Below are 6,781 nucleotides of genomic sequence, written 5' to 3'. Positions count from 1 at the left end.
GAAGGGGAAGACTGAACCTATCAGATTGGGCAGGGAGGGGGGGTTTCCTGTCTGCGCGGGTCCGCCCAGGGCCTCGCGACCGGTCGGCGCTGCAGCCCCGCCCTCCCGCCGCGCACGCCCCGCCTCTCTCCCCAGAGCTACGCGGCGGCAGAGCGGAGGCCTCGTGCCGTAACGGCCATCGCGGCGGCCGTGGCGGCGTCCCTGCCCTCCTCAAGTGAGCTGGCGCCGCCCGGGCTTGGCAGAGGGGAGGTGAGACGGTCCTGCCGGCAGGCAGACGCACAGACAGCCTTTTTCTCGTCTGGGGAATCTACATAGCCCGTTACTTGCCGCGGAGCTTCCTCTTCCCTGCTGAAGTTAGCTCCCGGGGCGCCGTCTGCCGGCTCGGAGCGAAGCCGGAGGGGGCGGGGAGGCCGCTTGGTCGGGCCTGGGCTTTTTGCCTCGCGGCTTCGCGCGACCCTCCGGCCACTGCCCTGGGAGGCGCAGCCCTACGACCTTCCTGTCCCTCCCTGGAGCGTCGGGTCCGGGTGAGCGCTGCGGCCGGCCGTCCCTGGAGGCTGAGAGGTCGAGTGTGTGGCGTGCACCCTCCTCCTTTTCTTTACCTCTCAAAGTCCTGACGGCTTTGTGGCGCATTCCGAGGCCGCGGTGGTGGTGGAGAGGGGCGCTTACCTCTAGGAGTGGGAGGGAGCCGTTCAGGGTGCGGAGGATGGACATCCTCGGGATGCGCCTCCCGCCCCTCCCCCCACCCAGCCCCCTGCAGTTTCCCTTGTTGGGAAATCTGGGTTATTATAATATCATGGATTCGTACGTGAGTTACTTGGGCTGTAAGCTTTTGACTTGAGTTGTAATATATCCGGGGGGAAAAATGTATCTTGGTAGTTGGTTTTGTAACCTTTCCTGTGTGTGTCCATAAAAGTTTGCTATTAGAAGCTCGGGAAGCTGAATTTTGTGCCGGACTGAGAACCCTTACTTTACAGACGCCCAGTTTAGTGTCACACTAATGAACTAGTCACTTAAAAATAATTCTGCCCGTTAACTTTGGCAAGAAACCAGGGGAGTTAGGAAAGGATGAGTTGAAGAAATTTCTATCCCCATCTTGGGTGGTGAGCAAAAAAAAGCTCACTGTTCAGTCAGGACAAGTAAATGTTGCAAGAGGTATTCATTTTTAAAAATCTTACTTTGGTAGATGTAAGAAAGACCAACCATACAGTTTATTAAGCAGATGGAAAGTGCTGTGTCTCAACCCTCAGGGAGTTTACAGAGTAAATGGGGAATTATCCAAGAAGAAGGTTCTGTTTGGTAATTGTCAGTAATATTCAGTTCTTAAATAGATATCCCTCATAGTTTGATAGAAACTCGAGATCTGTGCTTTGGTTGATTAATAGTTTTATTTCATTTTTATTGCAAACTTTACGATTTTCTTCTTTGGAAAATTCTGAACAGTTTGCAGAATGTTCAGGATTTCTCAGCTGTGCTTGTTCATATATTAAATTTTAAACTTGTTTGTTCTGTTTTTCTAAATATTTAGTCTAGATTTTACTAGTGCTTTCAGGTCCTTGAAAATAAAACATGAAACATAACAGGGTACGTTTTGTTAGATATTGAGATATGTTTTAGGCCACTGGATTTTTTGCACCTTTGAGAACTTCCCTGCCAAAACTCAAGGTAGATTTGATGCAAATGTTATAAATCACTTGTCAGGAAGACTTAATAAATCCATATCCTGTCTATTTTATTCTTTTATAGTTTAACAATTTTTACAATTTATTTACCTTTGTAATATGGAAAAATACCAGATATTTTTCTGCCTACACCAGAAGACTAAATGATTTTCTTATTTCGTCAATAAGTAGAATTGGAGGAAACTATTGAAATCACTAAGCATTTAACAAATTCTCTGTTAATACTTTGCTGTGGTGTTTTAGGAAGACAATTGACAGGGCCAAAAATGACATTTAAAGATTATTTAATAAGGCAACAATTCTGTCTGGATGTTCCTCACTTTATTTGAAAGATAGAATTTATAGTCTTCCTTCAAAACTGATTCCATATGCTGACTTTGTTTTGGTGATATTTATCATGCCTTAAACTACCCAGGCATAAGCCCTGGTTTTATCTTAAGACTTCCTCTCACCACATAACATTGCCCAATTTTTGTCAGCCATTTTCTGAAATTTCTTTCAGATATCTGTTCTAACCACTCGTTTTCTTTTTTCCCCCCAGTAGCTTTTAACCGGATTTTCTGCCTCTTTTCTCCCTTAGTATGTTCTGGCTTCTGCCTTGTTCTAAAATAGTGCTTCCACCACCCTCACTGTTAAACCAGCATTAGTTCCCTGTTATTTCGAGTATAGTTCAGAATTCCCAGCCTTCTAACAGTCTGCTCAAAACCTGTTTTTTTCTAATGATAACAGTAATTCTCTATAGGAGCTGTCCATCCTAACACAAACCAATCTCTTGTTCTCATCTAGATTGTGTATTTTCCTGCCTTCATGTCTGTTGACACTTTGCCTGTTTATTGCTAGTATTTTTTAAAAGAAATTTTCCTCCTTAAATTAAGTGGCAAGTAAAGTCAGATTTTGTTAACATTTCACATTTGGTCCTTCTGCACAGCCTTCTAGATCTTTCGGTTTCTGTGTTGTTGCTTTCCTTTGAACCCACAGCCCTTACTGTTTTATCATTTCTTTGGTTTTTAATATGTGGACTTGTATTATAATACTACAGAACAATATTGTGGGAATGTTGAATCCATCCTTCCATTTTATACATAGGGAAAATGTAATCCATACAGACTAAGTTCACTGAAATTCACCTAGTGACCCTGGCAGAGCTGACTTACATATACCTTAATTTCCTACTTGATTTCCTAACTCAAGTTCTGTGTATTAAAATTTATGTGTGTATTCTTATGAAGCTATACTTCTTTTCATCTCTTGCAGTGTCATTTTGTATTGTTTGCTTCACATTACTTTGCGTTTTGTGTATTGGTTAGATTCAGAACTTCTGTATGAGGGGAGGGGAACATTTATGACCTGAATTGTTTGAATCCTTGAAACAGTGATTTAAAGTCTACAGGAAGTCTTTCTCTAGCTTGTTGGGTATATTAACAGCATTAACTAAAATAATATTGGCGTGTCCACTGTTGAGTCCTATGACCCATTAAAAATGAATCTCTTACAAGTTTTACTGTTGGATTTTAGTTTGAATTTCTTGAAAAAGAGAAACTCTTTGGGAGCCTTGAAAGTAAATGTGAACGATGTATTACTTGTAAGGCATCTGAGTTTATTGATCTAACTAAATGCTCTTTTTGATAGAACAGGAACACTTTTCGCTAATTTTTTCGTTTTGTTCTGTCAAGAACCAGATTGTTGAGCAATTTGTTTATTGAGCAGAACATTCTGAAAATCATTTGTTCCACTTGGAAAGTTGGAGAGCTTTTGTATGTTTGTTCTTCACACTCTGCCCCCCACCCCCACCCCAACTCTAAAGTTTCTGTTAAAACCAGCAGCATAGAGTTTCCTTGGTATTTTTCTTAATATTTATGTAACAAGACAAGTAGCACAGAAAAATTAGGTGAAATATCTCAGGAGGGTATGCTTGACATTTTTGGCCTGAAACAAATTAGAAGCTATTTTTGTTTTATTTTTTGGTTGTTTGTGAATGGCTTATTTTTATTTGTTTAAATAAATTATCTGCTAAAATAAACTGTTGAAACACTGATTCTCTTGTTCTTTATTCCTGAAATTGTACTTAAGGAGTGCTAAATTGGATAAGTGTGCTATGAGTAATTTCTGTTCAAACAGACCAGTTGAATAAAGCAGTGAGAGTATGCCTTGGGGAAATCTTTTAAAAAAATGAATGCATCTAAAAAGGTTCTTTTTTTTTTTTCCCCTTGGTGAACCAGCCTTCCAAAAGTCTCAGTACATGCTTCAAAATCATGTTGCACTTAGATCAGTTCAGATAATAAATATAACAAAGAATTTAGTATTCCTTGTACTCTATGCCTAATCCAGGTATATATGAAAACATTTTATTAAACAATGCATTGGAAAAGTTTTTGGAAATGCTTGATCACTTCCAGATACAGTATGTTTTTAAGTAACATTATTTTTAGGTACATTTAGAATACCTTCTGTACCACCTCTCAATTTGCTGCCTGGGAAGTCGGTCCCCCGCCCCCCTCATTTTTTTTTTTTTAACATGTTTTTAGTAAGCTCTCTAAAACTTTCCATAATTTAGCTTTTGCCAGCTTCTATCTGCATCTCTTGTCATTATGTTTTTCCTTTAGGCTGCTCTTTGGGCCTTGAATAACCAAGCTCCTTTTTGCCTTGTAGCCTGTGAACCCTTCTGGCAGATGGCTTCTTTAGGGTAATAAGTATTAAGTTTGGCTGCTAGTAATAAAAACACATCAAATAATTATTTCTCTCCTATGCCAGAGAAATCCAGAGTTTGCATGGCACTCGTTTTTTAAGTGTTATTCCTAGTTTTTTTTTTTTTTCCTATTATAAATAACTTTGAAATAAAGATCTTTGTGTATAAGGCCTTAGAAAATTTTCATTTTGATTAGTCCTTGTTGTGGGATCCAATTGAAAAGTTCATTGATTTCTTTAAAAACTTGTTTAGAGACAGTATTGTTACATTTTTTTAAATTGTAAGGTGCCCAAATTTCAGTGTATCCATAATGAATTTTTCCATTTGTAGGCATCCTATTACCATCACCCAGGTCAAAGTATAGAACTTTCCCAGTGCTCCAGAAGGCTCTCTCGTGCTTCCTCCCAATCTGTGCCTCTTGCCTCCCAAAGTAATTACTGTTTTCACCTGTATTACCATAGATTATTTTTACCTGTTCTTGAACTTATGGAACCATACTGTATATACTCTTTTGTGCCTGCTTTTACTTAACTTTGTGTTTGTGGATTCACCCATGATGCTGGGTGCAGAAGTAGTTGGTCTTATTCATTGATGACTGAATTTTGTCGGATGAATAGATATGGAAAAAAAAAATCACCATTAATGAATATTTATTTACATTTTTTAAAGCAGTTGTGAATAAAGCAGCTGTGAACTTTTACTTACAACTCTTTTAGTGGACATATACTCTTTATTTCTTTTGAGTATATATATATATATGTGTGTGTGTGTGTGTGTGTGTGTCTGTGTGTGTGAGTAGAATTGCTCTGTTTTTGTCTACCAGTTTTTAACTTGATCAGACTAGTTCTTTAGCTGGTCTACAGTAAAATGACCCCCCCTCATTTTGATGGGTTATATTGCACAATAGATTCCTGTGAAAAGTTGAGATCTGTATTAATAACCCCTCCTTTATTTATTTATGTAGGTCTTCCCACTGATTTGGTGGGTTGAGTAATGTATTGTAGGTTGGAAATAATTTCCCTTAGAAATTCTGAAGGCATCTCTCCACTGTTTTCTAGTTTGTAACTGTTTTAGGAATTTTGAAAACATTCTGATTCCTGATCCTAATGCTTTTGGCCATTTTGGAATTTTTTTAATTTCATGAGACTGTGACTTGGCATACTCCCATGAAATACATCTATTATCTGTTATTCATTGTGCCCTCCAAATCTACCAAATTATGTTCATCAGTTCTGGTAATTTTTATTTAATTTCTTAATTGATGGTTAGATTAATTGCCTAGGACTGCCATAACAAAATACCACAGACTGTGTGTTTTAGATAACAGGTACTAATTTTCTCACAGTTCTGGAGTCTGGAAGTCTGAGATCAAGGTGCCGTTGGGATTGGTTTCTGATGAGTTTGCTTCTTGGTTTGTAGACAGCTGCCTTTTCACTGTGTCCTTACAGGGCCTTCTGTGGAAAGAGCTGTATCTTTCCTCTTAGGAAGATACCAATCCTGTTGGATTAGGGCCCCACCCTTATGACCTCTTTTAACCATAGCTACCTTCTAAAGGTCCTATTTCCAAATACAGTCACGTTGGGGGCTAGGGCTTCAACATACAAATTTTGACAGGACATAATTCAGTTCATAACAATGGTTTCCTCTTCTCCTGTTTGTATCTCCTCTCTCTATGAAACTTCTGTTATTTCTTTGGATCTCTTAGACTAGTCCTCTAATACTTCTTTTTCCTTTTGCTTTTCACCTAGTCTTTTTGGTCTGTTTTATCTGGGAGTCTTTGTTAACTTTATTTCCTAAGCCTGGTGTTGAATTTTCCTTTTTTTGTTGTGAAGATTTTGATTTTCCAAGAGTTGTTTTCCTCTTAAACTTTCTCTTTTATAGAGCACATCTTGTGTTTGTGTCATGGATGCCTTGTCTTTAATTTCTGAATATAATTTAAAAAAACCTTTTTTTTCCTTTTTACAGCCTCTTTCCTTCTAAATTGGTCTCCAGCTTTTCTGTTGGAGGCTTACTTAAGTGTCAGTAATCCTTGGATGTTATCTAGAGAGTGAAAGTCTGAATTGATAGAAACTTAAAGACTTCATAGTGGCCTAAGTGAGCCATTTTTTAAAGAAAACCCTGATTGATGTCCAGGAGGTGTTTTCTTCTTGAGTCAGGTTTGTGAAGGAAAATGCAGATCTGCTTGAGGGCTGAAAGTTTGGCTGCCAGTTTTTTTTGGTGTGAGGGGTTGGATTTCTCACCCCCCTACTTTTGGTAAGGTATGTTGCTGCTGCTAAGTTGCTTTAGTCGTGCCCGACTCTGTGCGACCCCATAGACGGCAGCCCATCAGGCTCCCCCGTCCCTGGGATTCTCCAGGCAAGAACACTGGAGTGGGTTGCCATTTCCTTCTCCAGTGCATGAAATTGAAAAGTGTAAG

The 6,781-nt window shown here is 39.3% G+C and overlaps 1 protein-coding gene across 8 annotated transcripts in view; it reads left to right on the top strand.

The window, feature by feature from the left end:
- The first annotated feature begins 133 nt into the window (after nt 1-133).
- Nucleotides 134-6,781, top strand: part of NCK1 (NCK adaptor protein 1) — an 80,052-nt gene continuing 73,404 nt past the window's right edge. For 4 of the 8 annotated variants that reach the window (XM_012108898.5, XM_012107898.5, XM_060408831.1 and 1 more), the window contains exon 1: nt 134-249. The gene's annotated coding sequence lies outside the window, so the exon portion shown is untranslated. 8 annotated transcript variants of the gene reach the window in all.

Source organism: Ovis aries, chromosome 1 (genome assembly GCF_016772045.2).
Source record: "Ovis aries strain OAR_USU_Benz2616 breed Rambouillet chromosome 1, ARS-UI_Ramb_v3.0, whole genome shotgun sequence".
Taxonomy (NCBI): Eukaryota; Metazoa; Chordata; class Mammalia; order Artiodactyla; family Bovidae; genus Ovis; species Ovis aries.
Note: the sequence above shows the minus strand (reverse complement) of the source record. Positions and strands in the feature narration are given on the sequence as shown.